The sequence below is a fragment of the Heterocephalus glaber genome, unplaced genomic scaffold (genome assembly GCF_053883595.1).
Source record: "Heterocephalus glaber isolate CG9 unplaced genomic scaffold, H.glaber_assembly_v1.0 deba00001481, whole genome shotgun sequence".
Taxonomy (NCBI): Eukaryota; Metazoa; Chordata; class Mammalia; order Rodentia; family Bathyergidae; genus Heterocephalus; species Heterocephalus glaber.
Genome location: NW_028258317.1, coordinates 47604245 through 47627825, shown reverse-complemented (window position 1 = coordinate 47627825; position 23581 = coordinate 47604245). Strand labels below are relative to the sequence as shown.

General features: G+C 34.8%; 1 long non-coding RNA gene across 2 annotated transcripts in view; it reads right to left on the bottom strand.

Annotated features, from left to right (window-relative positions):
- Window positions 1-446: 446 nt before the first annotated feature.
- LOC147825937 (uncharacterized) overlaps window positions 447-23581 on the bottom strand; it is a 115446-nt gene continuing 92311 nt past the window's right edge. The window contains exons 3-7 of one of the 2 annotated variants that reach the window (XR_015440095.1): window positions 21274-21568; window positions 19844-19983; window positions 17146-17333; window positions 6772-6821; window positions 447-4036 (exon numbers count right to left, since the gene is read on the bottom strand). This is a non-coding gene — a long non-coding RNA (uncharacterized LOC147825937). The remainder of the gene's footprint in view (window positions 4037-6771; window positions 6822-17145; window positions 17334-19843; window positions 19984-21273; window positions 21569-23581) is intronic. The other variant, XR_015440096.1, reaches the window with a different exon arrangement.

The following is a 23581-nucleotide window of genomic DNA, read 5'->3' as shown; positions in this document are numbered from 1 at the left end:
ATTGAAATTCCAGCAGCATGCTTCACAGACCTTGAGAAAGCAATCCAAAAATTCATTCGGAGCAAGAAGAGACCCAGTATAGCAAAAGCAATTCTAGGCAACAGGGACATGGCAGGGGATATCACAATCCCCAACTTGAAACTATACTACAAAGCTACTGTGATAAAAACAGCATGGTACTGGCAAAGAAACAGACCTCAGGACCAGTGGAACAGATTAGAAGATGCTGAAACAACTCCAGACACACTCAGCCATCTCATCTTCAATAAAGGAGCCAAACACCCTCACTGGAGGAAAGATAGCCTCTTTAATAAATGGTGCTGGAGAAATTGGGTTTCAACTTGCCAAAGATTAAAACTAGACCCATGTCTCTCACCGTGCACTAAACTAAAATTGAAATGGATTAAAGATCTAAATATTAATATAGGAACGCTGAATCGGCTGGAAGAGAGTTTAGGTAGAACTCTTGAAGACATTGGTGTAGGAAAAGATTTTATGAACAAACCTCAGTTGCCTGTGAACTAGCACAAATAATCAACAAGTGGGATCTCTTCTTAATAAAAAGCTTCTGCACAGCAAGAGAAACCACCAGCAGTGTGACGAGACAAACCACAATGTGGGAAACAAATTTTAGCAGCTCTTCCTTGATAAAGGTCTACTATCTAGAATATATAAAGAACTGAAAAAAAAATCAGACTTCCCAAATTTAAAGGCCCAATCCAAAAATGGACATCTGAAATAAACAGACATTTCTCACACAAAGCAGTAGAAATAGCAAATAAACATATGAAAAAATGTTCAACATCACTGGTCATTTGAGAGATGCAGATGAAAACAACAGTGAGATTCCACCTCACCCCAGAAAGAATGGCTGCTATCATGAAATCGACCAATAACAAATGCTGGCAGGGCTGTGGGGAAGGAGGAACCCTGCTCCACTGCTGGTGGGAGTGTAGACTGGTGCAAGCACTGTGGAAATCAGTATGGAGATACCTCAAAGAACTAGGACTGGAAGTCCCATTTGACCCCCCTATTCCACTGCTGGGGGATCTTCCCCAAAGAATTCAAAGAATCATACCACAGTGATATATGTGTACCCATGTTCATAGCAGCACAGTTTGTGATAGCTAAAACTTGGAAACAGCCCAAATGCCCATCAACTGAAGACTGGATAAAGAAAATGTGGTTTTTTAATAAAATGGAGTACTACTCAGCCATAAAAAATGAGAAATTAGAGACATTTATAGCTAAGTGGATGGACATTGAGGCAATACTCTTAAGTGAAATAAATAGGACACACATGTGTAAATACCGAATAGTTTCTCTACTGTGAGAAACTGAAAATATAAATAAGGACTAAAAGGTATAATAGATAATGTGAAATAGGAAGAAAAGAGGCAAATGTGAAGGAGAAGTGGGAGGGGTAGGGGAAAGGAAAAAAGGGAATGGAATTAATATGAGAAAATGAAAAAATGGAAACAAAGTCTGCAAATGGGAGGGATGGAGGGGTTGAAGGGAGGGCTGGCGAATGGGGAAAATAAGAACCAAGAGAGATTATGTAAAGGTGCAGATTTCCAATAATGAATGTCATTATATTGTATACCTAAAATGTACTAATAAAATTAATTTTAAAAAAGAAGGTAGAGGGCCGGGGATTTAGTTCAGTGGTTTGGCCGCCTGCTGCGCAAGCGCAAGGACCCGAGTTTGATCCCTGGTACAAAAAAAAGAAGGTAGAATATACTGGACTGGAACCAAGAGAAGGAAGTAGAAGTGACCCTGTTCACCATCCCTCCAAGTCATCAATTTGGCAAATTTGTGCTTCCTATTCCTATAACTCTTGACCATGTGCATCCAGATGATCTGCTTCCCAGAGGGTAAAATATTTCTTCAAAGGGAACAAAAGAGTCCCATTGAACTGTAAAACTACTATCATCATTTTAGGATTCCCATAACAGGAAGAAGGAAAGGAAAATTTTACACAAGAAAAGAATCATCTCCCTGGGAATGATGTTTGATTATCAGGTGGAGGAGGGGCTATTACTTCACAATAAAGGCAGGGAAAAATATGGTCAGCACCGATGGAATCCATGCGAGCATCTTTTGGTATGCTACATTTCCTGATTTTGAAAATGACTGGATATATGTAACAGCCTAAGCATGAAAAAGTGATGGTAACCAAGAAGTTAGACCGTAACGGATGAGGGTCTGCATCACCTTAACATATAAGACACCTGGGTGGGCAGATGTGTTAGCTAAGGGTCAGTGGAAACAAGAATAACTAGAAGAGGATGGATACAACAAAGACTTAGTAAAATGTTTAAGTACATTCAGGTGGCACGGGAGATGGAGTCTAGCAAAACCTGTTCTGTGTATAGATCCTCCTCCTCAGGGCTAAGGATTTCATTACCTCAGTTGTCAGCAGTATTACTGACTGATGTCTCTCAGCTGAAAAGAGCTGCCTTGTTCATGGTTATGCCGACTCCTTAAGCTTAGTCCTTACTCAAAGGCCTGTCCCCTTTGCCTCATGGAAGACACCTTCAGGCTCATCCTAGCTCCACAGCTCCCTGAGGTCTTTGTTACAACTTCCCTGTAGCTCCACTCTTTCCTCTACATAGCTCTATTCCCTTCACTTACCCATGAACGTTGACCCTGCAAACACTCTCCAATCATATTATTATACAGAACATAAGCCTTTTTTCTTAGAATCTGATTTTCAAGGACAACTGGATCAAAAAAATATGTGGCACATTCACGTGCTGTAATACCTTGTAGTCAGGAGAGCAATACCACAGTAGAAAATTTCATGAAATTGGCAAAATTGGGTTAAAAATTGTGAAATGTTTTCTTTTTATAAAATAAATGTATGTAGATCTATGCAAATACACCCTGAGCAAAAGAATAAAGTAACAAAATATTAACAGTGGTTCATTTTGGATACTAGGTTTATGAATTTTTCCTGTATTTTTACTAATCAACACTAGATATTATTCTTAATCAGATAAAATGTTATTTTAGTACAAAAGTGGTATTTATTAATATACTTGTAAAAATAGATATGTAAGTGTAAAAGAAGAAGCAGAGACAAAAAACAGAGTTCAGTATAATTAGTAGATTCTGGATGACCCTTGCTTTAAGAACATGAAACAATTTATTTCTCTTCTTTAATTCATTTACTGGACTAATGAAAGTTGTCAGGTGAAGTGGACAAAAAGAAGGCAGGTCCCTAGGTGTCCAATTGGTAGGTTGAACGGCAACAGTGTTTCACCCCTGGAGGAACTACTGGACTGTTTTCCAAACCAATGCTCTATTTTCTAAGTCACGGTTCATACAAGTCACATTAGGGTTCCATCTTAGTCCAAGCAGGTTTCTCATAGTCTATGTGTCTACCAGATGCAGATTAGTCATTCTCTTACGTGGTTCTGGGCAGGTTCCAAGCAAAGGATTAGAGAAAGTCAAAAGAATTTGGTTTGTTTCCAAGACTTCATCCAAAATATAAGAATGAGTCAACCATATTTATTCTCAGAAACTGATGTTTAGCTCTTAGAACATTCCTTCACTTTTCCTGCCCATGAGCTTAAGGTGTGTACTTGTTCACTCAGCCTACAAGAATCACTGTGTCAAAGGCAAGAACTTTTCTCATTGGCTTCTTTCTCCCTCAGGCCTTCTCAAAGAAAAGGAACCTAATATTATAGGCTCAATTGCCTTGCTTTCTATATGGAGCAGAATTCACCTAAAATCAGAAATTATACAAACTTCTATCCAGTAAAATATTGCTTTGCTTGCTTTTTAAAAAAAAATTATACTAGGGCAGGGGATTTAGCTCAGTGGTTCCGGCGCCTGCCTTGCAAGCACAAGGTCCCAAGTTCGATCCCCCGTACCAAAAAAAATGATACTACTTAACTTTTATAAAAGTTGCTACTTGCCTTCCTTTTCTCTTCTCCCAAGATTAGATCACCTCAAAATTTGTAAGGAAATTTGCTATATACTGTAGTGAAACATCTTGTTCAACTCTAAGCTTCTTGGCAGCAATTCTCATCTGATAAGAGGAAACACACAGTTTTTTAAACATTTTCTGTCACAAATATTTTGATAAAAAATTATGATTTATACAAGTGCCATCAAAGAGCCACTTGTATAAATCAATGATCATAATATCCTTACAGTTTCACTGCAAATGCAGAACCATTCTTCAAACGGTTTTTCCTTGATCAACTCTAAAACTAAATGAATAGCATCAAAGTATATTTTCTGTGAAGGTCTTTTAAAGGAAATAAATCAAATGTAGTTCAAGAACGATGTAACTGCATTTAATTTGATTTTGAACTTCATTAATTTGAAGTGGTATGATATAAAACATTTTTGAAGTCTCTGTATATTTTGAAATAATTTGAATCCCCTTCAATTACGTAAAATAGCCAGGAATTGCATAATTAAAATCTGACTGGCTGAATAAATTGTAAACTGTGCTTTTGCCATTTATCTTAGGAAGTAGTAAATTAGCTAGCAAATAGACACATCATCCTTTGTCAGATTTACTGAAACTTGGTATTGAACTATACAATTTAAAACAGGTGTGATGACACACACTTGTTATCCTACTTACTCAGAAGACTGAGGAAAGAGGATCTCAAGTTTAAGGCCAGCATGGACAACATAGTGAGATCCTGTTGCCCACTTTCAAAATAATAATAACTATAAACTGAACTATAAAATTTAGAAATAATGAGGTTTTCAAGAACATATATTCACATTAGTCCAAATATTATATACTGTATATTAATATATTATATTAGTATGTCGCACATTACGTATTTCTCTGCCAGGAGTTGAGAGTTAACCATATTTTGTCATGAGTATTATAGAAATAGTATTTTCTTCAGTTGTTTTGAATATATAATATTTTTACTTGGCTCAAATTTTAAAAGGAGCAAGGGTTATATAATGGAAAAATCTCCTATTCCTATCTGCCAATTCCCAGTTCTTCTCTCCAAAGGCAAATCCACTATTATTAGCTATTTGTATCATGTTTCAGAGATATACCATGCATATGTAAGCAAATATGTATGTTCACCCAACTTTTTAGGTTTTGGGGGGTTTTTTTGGTACCAATGATTGAACTCGGGTCCTTGCACTTGTGCAGCAGGCAGCGAAACCACTGAGCTAAATCCCCAACCCTCACCCATCTTTTTAACATAACTGGCAAAATAGAATGTATGTTCTTGACCTTTTACCTAACAGCAATATAAAAATACATAAAAGCTCCTTATTTCTTACATATGCAATGTATAGTATTATATGGATGCATTGCAAATTGCTTAACTAGTGTACCTAGAAAGTTTAAATATATGTATTAAATGTATATATTCCATATACAAATATATGTATATATGTATGTCCATTTTTTTTCTGGGACCTCTCATAGACCTACAGAGTAAAAATATACAGACCAGAATCTGGGAATATATATTTTTAACAAGCTCCCAGGTGACTGCTACCCAGCTAGCACTACATATTTCAACAGATTGGTTTTAGGAAATCACCATACCTTACAGCTCCTAACCACTAAACTCAGTAACAATTGTGGCTGTGTGGACCAGTATTTTGAGTAGAGGTGTGATTTGAAATCAAACAACTAAGAAAATGTAAATGTATTTTTTAAATATACATAGAGTCATTTTGATTTGGGGCAAGTTTAAAATGTTTGTGATTATATTTGAACAAGCCCCTCTTCCCATGCATCCCTCAGTGGAACCTTTATTCTTTAATGTTTACTTCCCTTCAGTTTTATTAGGCTCATTATTAGTGGAAGAGCAAAAGTAAAACTACTCCTCAACTGAATTTGCCTGGAGACCTTTCAAGGAAATTTAGAGCCCTGCTATAATCAATGTGTTGTTTTGGTTTGAGAAATTTAGAAAAATAAATCAATTGTTTAAAACAAAAAAAGATGTAGAGTTCCAGACTGCTTTGGATGTTGGTAGTGTGCAGATTCTCAGCATCTTAATCAATGATAATGATCTTTGATATGAATTTTATGGAAGCAGGCTGGAGGGGAATTAACATTCTGTATAAATTTCTTAAACTAGCTGTATAATGTTGATCATATATCCCTATTTTATAGATGAAAAAGTTGAGAGTCAAAGACATTAAACAACTTACCAAAGCAAACATCTTGTGAGTAGCATACATAGCTAGGGCTATGAGCCAGTTCTGATTTCAAATATTATGCTTGTTCTACTAAATCATGTTCACTACCTAGACAAATTATATAATTTACAGACACATTTACAAGAGGAAAATAGCCAATATATTTAGATAAAATAAACCTATCTTATATATCAGTGTAAATCCTAAAAGTGAGTAATTGAGGTGATTCAATTTCCTGGGCAAGCATTTCTGTGGCTGAATGAGTGGTTATTGAAACAACTGTGTTGTTATCAGATCATCTGGATCATATGCTATTGAAAACAGGGACTATTCTAGATTTTATACTGTGTATAAATCGCACATCATTGAGTTTAGTTGTAGGATAGTTTTAGCACTGAGTGTATTAGTTTCTTGGCTGATTTTCCATATAAAAAGTGATCTACATTTTTGTTGCTGTTTTTAATGGATAATCTTATAGAAAATCAATCAAACATATATATGTGTATAGATTTAAAATTTTGGCTCAGAATCAAGATCATTGACACATTTTATTATGCTTCTATAAAAATGTCACATAGAAATAAATTAACTTCAAGAAGACTATATTTTCATAAGAAGGATATTTACCTATTTGGGGATTCCTCAGAGTTCTGGAATGTTCATGTAGGGTTAAGTATCTGTAATTAACAAAATTTGGAGAAGTTACAAAATATTAGACCTTCCTAAAGCAAGAAAACAAACATTATGCTGTTTTGAAAAGATTAAACCCGCAGTGTTAATGTCAGCAATGTATGCTACACCTAATTTAATCCTAACTATATTTATACACATATGTGTGTGTGTATATATATATATATATATATGCATGTGCATATGTATATAAATGTGCAATGAGTAGTGGACATCACGTTGTAGCCCTTAGGCAATTGAAATGTCTATGCTGTGGCCTGGCTTTATCTGGATTCTTTTATATTCTATCTATCTTCTTCCTAACAGCTCATTTTCTTGCCATCACTGGATGAGATTTCAGGGTTCTAATTCTATCAACTATTTATGTATTTAAAAACAGTTCCCTCTGTGTATAGTCTTTTAAATTTTGGAATATTTTAATATACTTTAAATTATGAAGTATAATATAAGGAACAATTATGTACCCAATCCTGACTCTATCAAATTTAACATTTTGATTTACTTTATTTTGCTTTTAAATTATAAAACTTTACAGATATAGTTAATGTTGCAGCTTCCTTAAGCCCCCACAATCTCATACCCCCTTCTTTCTCCCCATATGATAACCAGGTATCTATCATTCTCATGCATGTCTTAATTTTCTTAGTTAAAATATTTGTATTTATAGACAACATAAAGGCTCCAGTTAAACGTCAAGTTGAACACATTCATTCATTTTTCAACCTCTCTGAAACCTGATTTAAGATGCTTAAAGGTTATCTCTTCACTCTGCTGATTATTTACTACGTAGAAGCTTTTTAATCTAATCTCATTTGTCAATTCTTGCTTTTATTTCCTGAATTATTAGAACCCTATTTAGGAAATTATTGCCCATGCCTGCATGTTGAAGTGCTTCCCCTATGTTTTCCTCCAGTAATTTCAAAGTTGCAGGTCTTACATTAGCCTTTGATCCATTTTAAGTTAATTTTTATATAGGGTGAGGGATAAGGACCCAGCATCTATCTTCTACAAGTGAATATCCTGTTTTCCCAGCACAATTTGTTGAGGAAGCTGGGGTTTTTTCTCCACTGTATATTTCTGCACCTTTGTCCAAGAATTATTTGGCTGTAGATATGTGGGTTTATTTCTGGGTCCTCTATCTCACTGGTCTAAGATTGTGTTTTTATGCCAATTCTATAGTGTTTTTATTACTATGGCTCTGTAGTGTATTTTGAAATCAGGTATTGTGAAGCCTCTAGAATTGCTTTTTACTCAAGATTGATTTGACTATTTGAGATCTTTCGTACTTCCATATTAATTTTTGGTTGTTTTTTCTCATTTTGTGAAAAATGTCATTGTTATTTGGATAGAGATTGCCTTGAATCTGTAGATATCTTCCAGTAATGTGGCCATTTTAACAATATTATTTCTCCTGACCCATGAACATGAGATGTCTGTCTTTACTTCCGTCCCTCACTCCTTTCTTGCCTTTTTAAAAAAATTAGATTGGACCAAGGACCCTCACACTGCTCTACATCCTCATCTCTTTTTTATTTTATATTTTGAGACAGGATCTCGCTAAGTTGCTAAGATGCCTAGGCCAGATTTCCACTTATGATCCTCCTGCTGTAGCCTCCTAGAGAACTGGGATTACAGGCGTGAATCACTATGCCTGGCTGGGAGGTCTTTCTATCTTCTAGTGTTCTCTTCAATTAATTTTTTCAATTTTTTATAATTTTTTTGCAGTGCCAAAGACTGAACCCAGGGCTTCATCCTTGCAGTTCAGGGGCTCCACTACCGAGCTACATCCCCAGTTTAGCCTTTCACTTTTTTGATTAGGTTTATTTCTAGGTTTTTTGGTTTGCTTTTTCTTTTGAAACTATTACAAAGAGACAACTAATAGAATATGAAAAAAATCTTTATTCATCTGGCAGAAGATTAAAATCAAGAATATATAAAGAATTCACAAAGTTACCAACAAAAGAATTAATAATTGAATCAATAAATGGGTAAATGATCTGAACAGACACTTCTCAAAAGTTTAAATGACCAATAATTACATGAGAAAATGTTCATTATCTTTAGCCATGTGGGAAAGCCAACTACACTGAGATTTCACTTCACTCCATCTTAATGGCTGTTATCCAAAAAACAAACAGACAAATGTTGACGTGAATGTGGAGAAAAATACAACCCTCGTGCACTGTTGGCAGAAATATAAACAATACAGCCACTATGGAAATCAGTGTGAAGAGTTTTCAAAGGGCTAAACATAGAGCTATCATTTGATCTAGCCAAATCACTCTTTGGTATATTCCTGAAAGAATTAAGAACTGCATACTACAGTGATATATGCATAGCCATTTTATGTAGCAATACAATTCACTATAGCTAAGTAGTGAAACAGCCCAGATACCTATGAACAGATAAAAGGATTTTTAAAAATGTATTATCTCTACATAATGGAATATTAGCCACAAAGAAGAATGAAATTCTGTCTTTTGCAAGAAAATGGATAGAACTAAAACCATCGTGGTGACTGAAATTAGCCAGACTCAGAAATTTAAATATTGCTTCTGGAGATGGGGAAGGGGATAAGCAAGAAGGGAGAGGAACAAGAGAGAGGGAGAAGGGGATTAAAACTGATTAAATTATGTTAAATGTATGCACCATCCTCCCCAAATAAACCTTATCACCATGTAATATTAACATGCAGTAATTGAGAGGAACTCAAAACAGTCATATAATCCAGCTATACCACTGCTGAGTAAACACCTGAAGGAAATGAGACCAGCAAACAGATACCTGCATACATCTTTATTGTGTTGCTGTGTGCTTAATGTACATTGCAATAGTATATAGTAGTACAGTGCTCATTTTGTGTGTGTGTGTGTTTGGTTTTGTTATGGTTTACATTGTATGTTTGTGTCAAAGGTGTATAAGATGTATAAGACTTAAGAATGAATATGACTTAGGAACACTGGGGACTTACTGTAGTGCTAAAATGTTTATAAGATAGACAGTGACTCTGTGGCTCACCCCTTTGACGCCCAGGAGCATTATTCTCATATTCACACATCTCTGTATTTATCAATGATCAGCATATGCCATAGTCTTCTCCCCTTCTCCTCTTCAACTCTTATTTTATATCATATTTCAGAAAGTTTCAAATATTTATAACAGTAACAGGAATCAAACTCAACCTCCATATACTTGTCATTCAAATTTAACAATCATCAACTCATGAGCAAACTTGTTGCATTGAAATCCCTCCCATTTTTCTCTTTCCAGGCTAGTTTATTTTCCCCTTTAAAATTTTCCATTGAAGTAAAATGTACATACAGAAATGTGCAAGTATCAGTGTGTCTGCTTTACGAATTTTCACACAGTGAATGTACCCATCAAACCCGTTCTCAGAACCTTATTGGCCCTTGCAACCTCATTTATGTTTCTTTCCAGGTGGTTTCCCACCAAGGGTAACCACTCTTCTGACTTCTAATACCATAGATTAGCTTCTGCTGTTTTTGAACATTACGGAAACAGAATCATATAGTATGTACTTCTTTATATGACTTCTTTTATTTATTATCATTTTTCTGATTTTAGTCCTATGGTTGTCTGTTGTAAGTTCTTTCTCATTATTGTCAAGAATCAAATTATGTAATCACAGCATGGCTAATCTAGACATGCCACTTTTTAGCTATTGTACTGTAGCTGTCGATTGTGCTAAAATATATTTTTGGTTTGTTTGTATTTTTGCTGGGTATATGCCTATGAATGCATATTCTGCTGAGTCTCAGAGTATGTATCTATTCAGCTACAATACCTATTTCCAAAAAGCTTTTCAAGTTGATTGTCCCACCAACAGTGTAGAGGAGTCCCATTTACTCTACATACTTGCCAACACTTGCTATTTTTTCTTTAGTTTTAGTCATTCTAGTGGGAATGTAGTGGTGTCTTAATATAGTTTTAATTTGAACTCTGTAGACTAATTAATACACACGTTCATGTGTGTATTTGACATTATCTTCTTTTTAAAAGTGTCTGGTCAAGTCTTTTGTCAATATTTCTTATTGACTTGTAGAAATTCTTAAAGTGTGTTACATATAAGTCTCTTTTAGATATATGAGTTACAGGTTTCTTCCCACACTGTGTAGGTTGCCTTTTCATTCCCATAATGATATCTTTTGATGAACAGAAGCCTTGAATTTTAAAATAGTACCATTATTCATTTTTTAAAAATTGGCTAATATCTTCTATGTGCCATTTAAGAAATCTTTGCCAACTTAGGTGTTATAAATATACTCCCCTATATTTTATTCTACTCTTTATTGTTTTACTTTTCACATTTAGAACTGCAATCTATCATAATTGAATATTGTTTACGGTGTGTGAAGTAGGAATCAAGATTCACTTTCTTCATAGATATACAAAATTTTCGTTGAGCAAAATGTTATCTATTAAGTGTACTTTGATTAGCTTTAACAAATTATTTACATCATCCCAAAATGTTCACTCCTGTGACTACATAACTTTTCCCTCCCTACCTACCCTGCCCAAACCAGTCTGCACGCTGAAGTCTTTACCATGAATTAGTTTTGTATATCATAGGACTTCAAATGAATGTCAACAGTATGCATTCATTCATGTCTGACATTTCACTCAGCATATTTTTGAAATTCATTTATATTGTTGTATATAAAAGTACTGTATTCCCTTTTATTTCTAAGTTGTATTCTACTGAGTAAATCTACCACCATTTTAGAATTCATTCTTTTATTTACAGACATTTGATTATTATGAGAAAAGCTGTTATGAACATTTTGCTTTGTTGCTTTGTATACATATGTCTTCCTTACTATTGATACATGCTAAGAAATAGACTTGTTTTTATAATGTTTTTTGTGCTCTACTTTATGAAAAGAAACTGCCAACATAATTTTAAAAATGACTGTACAATTTTATAGTTCCACTAACAAAATATAAGGGTTCAGTTTACATTCTTACCAACAGTTGGAATGGTGATTGTATTTGATTCTAGCCATTTAAATTGTGATGGGTCATTTTATGTCAACTTGATGGAGGTCACTGGGTGCACAGATTTTTGGCTAAATATTATTTTGGGGTGGGTCTTTGAATACATTTATAGATGAGATTAACATTTGAACTCGTGGACTGAGTAAAAGAGATTTTACTCCTCCACAATGTGAGTAAGGCTCCTTCAGCCTCACTGAAGGCTTTAACAGAATAAAATACTGAATAAGAAAGAAATATTTCTTTCTGCCTATCTTTGAGCTGGGATATCTGTATTTTGCATTTGATGTGGACTCAGACTAGAACTTACATCATCAGCTCTCCTCCTTCTGAGGCCTTTGTGGCACACTGCAATTATACCATTTGTGTTAATCAGCTTTCCATCACTGTGACTAAATACCAGAGAAAAGCAGCTTAAAGGAGGAAAGATTTATTTTGGCTCATGGTGTCAGAGGCTTCAGTCCATAGTAAGCCAGCTTTACTGTTTGAGGCCTTGGTTAAAGTAGAAACATCTTGGTGGAAGGGCATAATAGAGGAAAACTGTTCCCCTCATGGCAGCCTGGAAGAAGAGAGAAAGGGAAAGAGCCAGAAAAGAAACGGCTGGGGAACATAGTCTCCAAGGTTATTTTCCCATGATCAATCCCTTCAACTATACTCCATCTCCTATTTGCATTATCTCCCAATAATGCTCTCAAATTATGATCTAAGTGGTGGATCTATTCACTGATGAAGTTAGAACCCTCATGCTCCAATCACTTTCTAGAACACATCACCAAGCCTTCAACACAATACAACTTTTGGGGGTGCATTTTGCATTCCAACCATTACACTATTTGTTGTCCTAGGTCTGGACTTCTCAACCTCCATAATGGTGTGAGCCAAATCTTATAATCACATACAAACACACACATACACACGCACTCCTTTATTTGATGGAGAATCCTAATATACTACTATGTAGTGGTATCTCATTGTGGCTTTAATTTCCCACTGACTAATGATATGGAACTCTCAACTTTTTATTGACAATTTACAAATATTACTTTTAGAATGGTCTGCTCAAGGATTTTGTGGATTAATTTTTTAAAGTTTTGTCTACACAAATTGAGTTTTCTTTTTTTGTTGAGTTAGAATTCTTCATATATTCTGGATATGGATCTTTTGTTTAGAAGATGTAGCTTTATTTCTCTCCTTCTTTCTTTCTATGAGATAGAATATTGCTATATTATCCAGGCTGACCTCTAATTTCTGGATTCAAGCAATCCTCCTGCCTCTGCCTCTGGAGAGATGGGGCCACAGACACATGCCACTGTGTAAGCACAGATTTTCTTATATGAAAAGAATATACATACTTCTTAGCCCAAGTAGCATAAAAAAAACACCAAGGGATCAATCTATATCCACCAGCCTGCAAGATTTTATATTTTGTTTAAGATTACATTGATCATCAAACTTCATGAAAAATAGTAGGAGAACAAAAGAGGGATGTCTATGTATTTGTATTTTGCTGTTTGGTAATCTACAAATGCAAAGTCACTTTGCACCAAGTTCAAGTTGTCATTATTGTCAATATCTGAACTTGAATAGAAGATGTGTTCTGGTCTAGAACTGTGTGTTGTTACCAATGAGCTTGGTGGATATGGGTGTGGAGAATGGCGACGTGATTTTCGGGAAAGGCATTCCACTTGCTCCAATATTCTACCAGCGATGTGCGGCTTCTTTTCACATTACATGCAAGCCTTTTTAGTCTTTAGTTTTAGGATTGGTTGTATTTTCTTTACATTATTCTTTGTGCAAGATATTTTCAAGGCTCGACAGATTTAAACAGAACATTATGGGTAGAATATTATAAATGCTATTGTATGCTTCATGTATCACATCAAAAGGCAGAAAAAATTTTAATACATAAAATATTCTGGCATTCCACTGGTTGTTTAGCTTTCAATAGTCATCAAAAACAGACTTTTTTGAGGTTGAGCATCACACATACACATAATATTGTTCAAAAGATATACTAGGTGGCTATCTAACTATGGGTATCTCTGGATGGTGGTATATACTCCCTGCTCTGGATATATTTTCTATTTTTTCTACAATTCACATATATTGTCTCATTAAACATCACTAAAAGTATTAGATAGTCTACCCAGCTAAACAACTTACCACTTAGTTGAGGTGTTTTCCAGGTTCCTACCATACTTGTCATGTTCCCCTAGATGAATTCCTGTTTGCTTCTGTCCTTCTTGAATTGCAACTTCCCTTATTTGGCAATATTCCTCGGATGTGTCTTATTAGCATGAGGTAGAATTTGTTGTCTGAACACTACTGTTAAGTCAATTGAAGAATATACTGGCTTTGTGCAACTCAATTATATTGTTGACTTTTTAAAATATAGTCTATTGACTATTTAAAATAAAGATTAAGAACCTGGGCTCTGGAGATTTAAAAAAATTAATCTCATTAACCCTCAATTTTCTCATGTGCAAAGTGAAGAAAACACAAGAAACTACTGAAGAGGTTTGTTGCAATTAAATGTGATAACACAATAATAAAAGAATTGAATACACCCTGCTGGGTATCTTCCCAAAATAATTAAAAGAATCATACCACAGCGATATATGTGCACCCATGTTTATAGCAGCACAGTTTGTAATAGCTAAAGCTTGGAAACAGCCCAAGTGCCCATCAACTGGAAACTGGATAAAGAAGATGTGGTTCTTCTATAAAATGGAGTACTACTCAGCCATAAAGAATAAGAAACTGGAAACATTTATAGCCAAATGGATGCATATTGAGGACATACTTTTAAGTGAAATAAATAGGACACACATGCGTAAATACCGAACAGTTTCTCTAGTGTGAGAAACTGAAAGTGCAAATAAGGATTAAAATAAATATTCGATAATTTGAAATAGGAAGAAAAGATCCAAAAGGGTAGGGGTGGTGGGAGGGGAAGGGGTAAGGAAAGAAGGGAAAGGAAAAATTATGAGAAAAGAAAAAACAATGGAAACGAAGTCTATGTAAATAGGGAAGGGGGGAGGGGGGAGGGTGTACAGGTAATGGGGAAAAAAGTAAGAACCAAGATACATCATGTACAGGTACAAGCACCCAATGACAAATGTAAACGTATTGTATACCTAAAATGTACCAATAAAAGAATTTAAGCAAAAAAAAAAAAAAAAGAGTTGAATACAGTTCTTGGTTCACAGTACATAAAAAGTAACTTTTTGCTATTATAATTATTACTGTCACATATAATATCTAAGGATGAACATCTCATTATTTAGATTCCTAATATTTCAAAATTACTTCAGCCAAAAGTTATGAATTTTGACATTTTCTGGGGAAAATATTTTCCAGAAAAATAGGACCAAATAAATAATTTTCTTTACCTCACAAATCTACCACTATATTTCTATTTTTCTTACATTAGGAATTTTTAAATTAATCCATCAATATTGGAACTTTTGAGTGTTTAGAACCTATGGGTACCCAGAAAGAATTTGAATGGAGTAATGTAAAGATTTCAGTGTAAAGTTTATGGAAATTACATAATACTCCATCATTCCATGAGAATACACAGAATTTATATACCTGCATCATAGAAGGGCCACACAATTTTTTTCTGTGTGTGATTCATACACTCAGAATTAGTTAGTGGAATCATAGCCCTAAAGATTCAGGAGGCAAAAACATCTCAAAGTTTTAGGAATGCATCCATTAAAATGAAGGAATAAATAGGTAATTGACTATGGGAGCTAAAGTGATAGAGAATCTTAAGTTTATTGTTACCACTCCAAACCCTTGTTAACTCAAGAACAGAAAACAACAGAGAAACTAAATTACTTCAAAGTAAAAAATTTCTTGGAGTTTTACATTAGGTATATTTATTGCCAGTGATTTCCATGAAATCACTTTTTGCTGTATATTAATTAGGATTTTTTCTACTACAAGGTATAAAAATTCAAGTAATTTAAATAATAATAAAATGTCTCATTTCACATAACTGGAAGTTCACAAGCAGGACAGACTTCAGGGCTGCCTCATCTGGCAACACAGCTTTCTTTTCAAAGGTAGTGTTTTGGTCCTGCCCTCCTTCATCTGTTGGCTTCTACCCTTGTGCATGGCCTCTTTGTACAGCTATCATGTATAGGTAAAGAACCATTTTTGCAGAAATTCCCATGTTCTTCTTGAACTTATTGCTCAGAATTGGGTCTTATTCTAATTCTCGAATGGGCCATTAAAAAGGGGGCAAGGTTCCTCCTGAAGCACATGGCTTCAGGTAAGGGAGCTGTGGAACTATGAATGGAAAGTGGGGTCTTGTTGCAGGGAGGGAAATCAGTGTTGGGTGAGTAATCAACAGGTATCATCAAAAAAATTTCTGGAAGTTTAATGCAGCAGGAGATATTTTTCCAGAAAATTAGTTTTTCATACAAAATTTGATTTTAAACAATGATGAAGAAAATGAATACAAACATTTTCCCATCTGACTTTCCCCTTTGCTGAAATAACAATGATAATTTTGAGTTGGAGCACGAATAATGTATACTATCTCCAGATGGATTTTAGAGTTTTCAAATGGCTCTGAACACTTTCAAATTTTTTGGAGTTTAAAAAAACTTAAAGGGTAATTTCCCCTTAATTTTTAATATTCATGATTTTTAAAAATTAGAAGTGCAATCTGTATATAATAGCCTAGACTTCAAAATGTTGTTATGTAACATCTATTTGATGTTTGGCAAGTTTTTGACACTCTTAATGAGCTTGTTTGTGTCTTTAATCTTAGAAATAACTTCACCAAGTACATATCTGAGCACCAAGTATGCTAAGTTCAGAATTTTGTCTTTGAAGGAATCAAGTGCATTTAAATTCAGCAAACCAGATTTTAATTCTCTTAAAGTGAAAAATACTTTCAGGCCTATTCATTTCAGTCTGGCTACTTTGAGGGGAGGAGTGTATATTTTTTAAAACAAAATCAACAATCACTCTCCTATTATTAGGGACTCTCAAGCTATTATTTGTAGGGGAAAGCTAATGATCTGAACTTGAAAGAGCAGGATGCAAGTCTCAAGCTAGTTATAATGCCTTAGTAAAGCCATTTTGTTTCTCCAAATTATAGGCTATTCCTCAGTTCATTAGACTCAATAAATCATTCATTCATTCAATGGTCTTTTACTAACTGCCATTGTGATTTGGGAAATTAGAAAAAAAGAATAAGACATCCTTGCTTTCGAGATATTCACAGTAAAGTGACATAAATGACACTTAGCAAAAAGAACTTTATAATGAGTTACATACAGTGATGGAGATGAGAGCTGGGTATTTTGGATGCTAAAGCCACCATAAGGTTGGAGAGAGGTGAAGGGCAAGTTTTCTTGGAGATGCTGACCCTTGAGCTGAATGCAGAAGGATGAGTAGGCACCAGTCATCCAGAGGCAAGTTGAAGGAGTTGAGGACATTCAGAAGGAGACATTGGGATCAAAGGTCTAAAATGAACACATAGACTGGTTTAAGGAGAAATCATCAGTATTTTCTGCTGTTGGAGAAAAAAACTATAAAATGGTGGGGTGGGGGATTGAGATATGAAAAAAATCAGAAGCTTCTGAGTGACTTTTTCCCTGGTAGGTGGTGATTCATTAAAAGATATTATTTCAGGGTCAAATTGAAACATGTCTGAGTTTTTTCCTAACATCTCATTTTTTTTTTAACATATAAAATTTTTAAATTTAATGATTTCAAATAATAATGACAAAATATTGCAATATGCCATTTATTGTTTTGGTAAAAGCTTTCATAACTAACTTATTTTTTATTTTTAACTTTATTGGTACAATTTAGATTTACATAATGATTACACTCATCAAAGGAAATTTGTACCTTTCCATGCTGTATCTTGATTCCTTTTTTTTCCCCATTTCCCTCTCCTCCCTTCAACCTTTCTTTCCCTTCTTTATTTACAAAAGCCCCATTTCCATTTTTTCCTCATTCTTTTTTTCCTTCCTTCTTTTCTCCCTTCCCCCTCTAGCTCCCCATTCCTATTGAATGATTTTTTATTTCATATTGTCTATTATTGTCTATTACCCCCTACTTACATCTTTTATTTTTTACACCAAAGAGACAATGCAATATTTACACATGTGTGTCCAATTTATTTCACTTAAGAGTATAGCTTAGGCCAGGGATTTAGTTCAGTGGCACAATGCCTGCCTCATAAATGCAAGGTCCTGAGTTCGATCCCCAGTAACAACAACAACAACAACAAAAAGAGTATAGCTTCAAGGTGTATCCATTTGCTATAAATGTCTCAAGTTTATCCTTCTTTATGACTGAGTAATACTCTATTGTATAGAAAAACATGTTCTTTATTTATCCATTCATCAGTTGATGGCCATTTGGGTTGTTTCCAAGATTTAGCTATTACAAACTGTGCTGCTGTAAACATGGATGGATATATATATATATATATATATATATATATATATATATACATATCACTGTGGTATGAGTGAAGATACAACCCACAGAGTGGAAAAAATTCTGGCCAGTAAGGCCCTCAAAGGACTAATACATAGAACATAAAAAGAATTGAAAAAATCAGATGACTCCCCCTCCCCAAATTTAAAGACCTAGTCCAAAACTGGGCATCTGAAATGAATAGACACTTCTCAGATGAAGAAGTACAAATGACAAATAAATATATGAGAAAATGTTCAACATCATGGTCATCCAAGAGATGCAAATGAAAACAATGGTGAGATACCACCTCACCCCAGAAAGAATGGCTAATATCAAGAAATCAACCAACAACAAATGCTAGTGGGGCTGTGAGGGAAAAGGAGCCCTTCTCCACTGTTGGCAGGAGTGTAGACTGGTGCAACCACTGTGGAAATCAGTGTGGAGATACCTCAGAAAACTAGGATTAGAGATCCCATTTGATCCAGCTATTCCTCTTCTGGGTATCTTCTCATTTTCTTTAATTCTGCTTCTTCTTTTTTTTTTTTGGTACCAGGGATCAAACTCAGGACCTTGCACTTGTGAGGCAGGTGGCTGCACCACTGAGCTAAATCTCTGGCTAATTCTTCTTTTTTTAACATGTAAAGTAATTTAAAGGAAGCATGCCATAGGACTTATCCTATATACCATTCTACTTTCCCGGTATCATTCCCACTAAATCATTATTAGTATGGTGTTTCAATATATATTAAATCCATACTTCTGTCCTTTGCTTAATTGAACTGAAAGAATTGTGAAACTTTTTTTTTCAAGGAAATACAATCGTTGTGAATTAGTAAAGTGTTTGTCAAAGGAGTCCAGCAAAGCCCCCATCATTACCTGGAATATTCAGCCCTGCACTCAATTTTCTTTCTGTTTTCATTTAATTAACTATGCCCACCTACAGCACAAACTTAAGAACTGGATGAGTAATCTGTTGCCTTTGCATCCTCATCTAATACATATAGAACTCTGGGTATTAAAAATCATTTTTCTCCACCTCCTCTATCTCCTCCAGAAGCACCTCCTCCTCTTTCTTCTTTTACTAAGAAAAGTCTCCTATTAAGATGCTAATTCTAGGAGTGGGATTCATTAAGCTATTATCAGATAATGGCAGTATGAATTAGCTGTCTATAGGATACCCAGCGAAAAGGGTCAAGTGACTAGAGGTGGAAAAAGGCCTGGACATTTGAGAAGGAAGGACCAAACATGAGATCTGCCCTTCACCAGATAGAGTCATTTTCAGCCAGTATATTTTTTCCTGTTAAAACAAGTCAGGGTCAAGAAGTACATAATACTTCTTAACAAAATAATAAGAAGGATTTATTATCCAAAAACAGCAGTCTAAACCTGCAAAATAAAAGGGCATTTCTTCAGTATGACTGCAGACGATACTGTTTTTAAAAATAAAAATAATGGGATGCTCACCTTTTGACATGTTCACCTTGCCCAGGTGATCTAATAGGAAAAGTAGTTTGCAGTTCTCTATGATGAGGACACTAACCTGAAGTGGAAACATCCACAGCCATCTTTATCCACATAGGATCAGTATCCGTCTCCCAACTCTTCCACACTTTTACTTGAACGAACAGGTAAGAAATTTCGTAGTCCTAGCAGAGTGGAACACATCTTTTTCAAAATTCCCTAAGAAAGGTGGGACAGTCAGTAAGGAACTCAAATTGGATAATACATGGAGGTTTAACAAAGAGAGAGAAGGGTGAAGCAATTTATAAGATAGGTAGAGAGAAAGCATGCATGAAGAACATCTTCCTCATGAGGCTTCAGCACAAAAATGCCTTCCTGTAGGCTGTATCAATAATTAAGTCAGAGAGAGTTCCCATGAGTTCTGTTACTTCTTGTAGCCCTACAAATCCAGCTTCCTGGAATATAAAGCATGGAATTGTACACATGGAACACATGCTCACAAGGACACTCCATTTGGTTTAATGCTCTGCTCTTCCAGACTTAAATTTTTACAATTTTTCTTGGGACTTGTGTTTTGTAACTGAAGCCCAATGGGCCCATAGAACAAGAACAGAGGGGGCCGGGGATTTAGCTCAGTGGTTCCGCTGCCTGCCTCGCAGGCGCAAGGACCCGAGTTCGTTCCCCGGTACCAAAAAAAAAAGAACAAGAACAAGAACATAGGATTTGACAATATGCATGTGTGCTACCATTCTTTGTGCTCTCTTCACAAACAGCGTTCAGCGTGGCCCACAAAGAATTCCTCCAGACTCATAATAAACGGGAATTTGGTGACACTCAAAGCAAGTATAGGATAAATTTTGTTACATCTCTCTCTGAGTAACCAGAGGCTCTGATGGCTGCAGAAGGCCAGGGTTTCTGTTTGAACAAGAATATGCTTTGAATTTTGAACGAAGGGAATGATAAAGGGTACTTACACAATGGAAGAATATATTTGCAAACTCTACACCTGATAAAAGGGTTAATATCCACAAAAGTGTAAGGAACTCATGTGTTTTAATGTTTAATGATACTTTTTTCCTGTATTTTTAACTAAGGGCTTCCATATTTTCATTTTACATTGGAATCCACAAATTATGTAGCTTTCCCTATTGCTCAACCTCCTGATACCTATTTGAACATTCAAAAAATATTTGACATATTTTCACTTTAACAAAATATGTTTAGTCTAGTGAGATCTTTCCAAAATTCTCCACCTTGCCCATTTCAATCATTTGAAATAGGGAGAATATTACAGTTCAACCCCTAGCTATAGATATCATTAAGTTGAGCTGCTTCACACAATAGTTGAACTATAGAAATATCCAACAATACCTTGAATTTCTTGATAGCTTCCATAAACAACCAAATTACAAATTTTAGAGAAAAGGAAAAGAGAAGGCACTATTCTTAACTGCTGTGATTAAGTGATATAATACTTATATCTAGATTTCATTAAAAACAAAGACTTACCTGCAACAAAATTTATACTCTTAGAATCTTCTCTTCAAATTTAAGAAATACCATCTTAATTAATTAAGATTTGGCTTAACTGCAAGTCATAGAAAGTACCTCCCTGCAATCCCCAAAAGTGACTTCAACACATCAAATATTCCTTTTCTGTTTGATCGTCTGGAAGGAAGTGAGTGTGGACTTGTATATGCTCTTCAGTGCAATTATCGAGCTTCCTTCTATTTTGTTGCTTTACTATACATAATCTCTGTCCCCAAGGCTCCTTTGTATTCCAAGACATCTTTAATCATGAAGCCTGTCCATAGGAAAGAAATAAGGAAAGAGGAAAAATCAGGCCCCTTTCCTTTACGGAACTTTCAGAAATTGTACTCATTAATACTGCTTACATCCTATTAGCCAGAAATTTCATACATGACCACACTAGGTACAAAAGGGACTGGTGAGTGTAATCCTGTGATCTCAGCTAAAAATACAGTTACAAAAGAAAATCAGGAGAATAGAAGTTGTGGGAAACTATCCCTTTGCATATGATATTTTCTATCACTCATGTCCTTACATTTCTTCAAAGATTTCTCATCTCAGTGAATCCCACTAACACAGTGCCTGATACACAATATCCTAGGTAATCAAAGAATTTTGTTTAATTGGCTCACAAACTGATCATTTATATTTATACAGCTTCCTGATTTCTCTAGTATCAATTCATTTTTCTTGATAACTTAAGGGATTATTAAAACATAATTCAAATGCAATAAAAATATTTTTAAAACAATCATATCCTATGTTATCTTTTTTAGAAACTAAATTGATTGGATAATATCAAGTTATATCCTTTAAGTGGATTCTACTTGAAAATAATGAACAAATTTGACTGTGCATAGAAAGTCTTTTTAGGGAGCTTTTTAAAAGGCTGATTTCCAGATTATGTTCATAAGTATTCTGATTCAGAGAGACAGAGGTTGGGTGCAGGAATTTGGATTTGTAGTAGGTGCCCAGGAAACTGCAATAAGAAACACTATCATAGAATATACTAGATTGGGTTTTCTTTTCCTAAAATTTACCTCCCGCAGAGCCCAGCATAGAACCAGTTCACCAGGAGAGTTGTGAAGTCCAGCATATCATCTTTTTTCTTATGTCTTTCATAAATTATTGCTAATCTAAAGCCCTTATTTTTTAACTTTCCTCTCCTATTTATTTCTTTGTTTCCCACACAACGGACTCTGAAGTTTTCTACTATAAGAAGAGAGGCCTGGGGAGCCTTCTTTTTTTTTGGTGCCGGGGGATCGAACTCAGGTGCTTGCTCTTGCAAGGCAGGCGGCAGAACCACTGAGCTAAATCCCTGGCCCACGGGGAGCCTTTTTAACCTATTGGAAAAGCCCTGGATTGGTGAGTCAAGGGCAGAAATAAAGTGGGTGGTGTTTGCCTTTATATTCATTCATTTGAATCTTAGATTTGGTAAAATATAAATTTCTTTACTCAGTGTTTTAAGGATACAACTTATAAGGATAGATCCTAATGTAATAATTGTGTGATATTTGTTTTCAGATACTATGAAAATAATTATAGTTTGGATATGACTTATCTTAATCCAGTGTTTCCCAAAGCATGCTATACATCTTATGTACACAAGGTAATTTTAAGTGGCACCCTTGCAAGTTATAAACTTGAATAGTTTCATATTTATTTTTGTTCTTACGTTGAACTGTGTCAAGCAGCTTTGAATCCCTATTAGTGGCAATGATGTATAGCTTCCTTTTATTTTTAAAAGTAAAATAAATAAGTTGACTTAAATAAAGATATTGAAGGAGAGATGTTTAATCAAATTATCAGTCCAAGAGTTAGTAGTTGGCTGATTTTGAATATATCACTCAACCTTCTTAATCTTGTTTGTTTGTACAATAAGAATAATAATCAATGCAGAGGATTTTTTGCATTAAATGAAGTAACTACTGTATACATAATAAATATTCAATATTAATACTACAGTATTAATTATTGTCACTAAAGTAATTATTGTTACTAAATCATTAATCTGGATTGGACTTCAAGAGCATTATCATGATATTTAATGTAAAATCTGTCTGAACACCAAAAGATTACCCAGGATTACAAAGAAAAACTGATTTTTCAAAAGATGGCCTCAGAAAAAGGTTGGGGTAAGAAATGTCCATCAATAAGATATTTGTCAAATATATTATCACCCATCCATTCAATAGAATACTATGCAGTCATAAAAAGAAATGAGAATCAGTTGGAATGCAGGTGTGATAAGAAGGGTAAGAAGGAAGGAATAGCTGGAGTCAAAGGA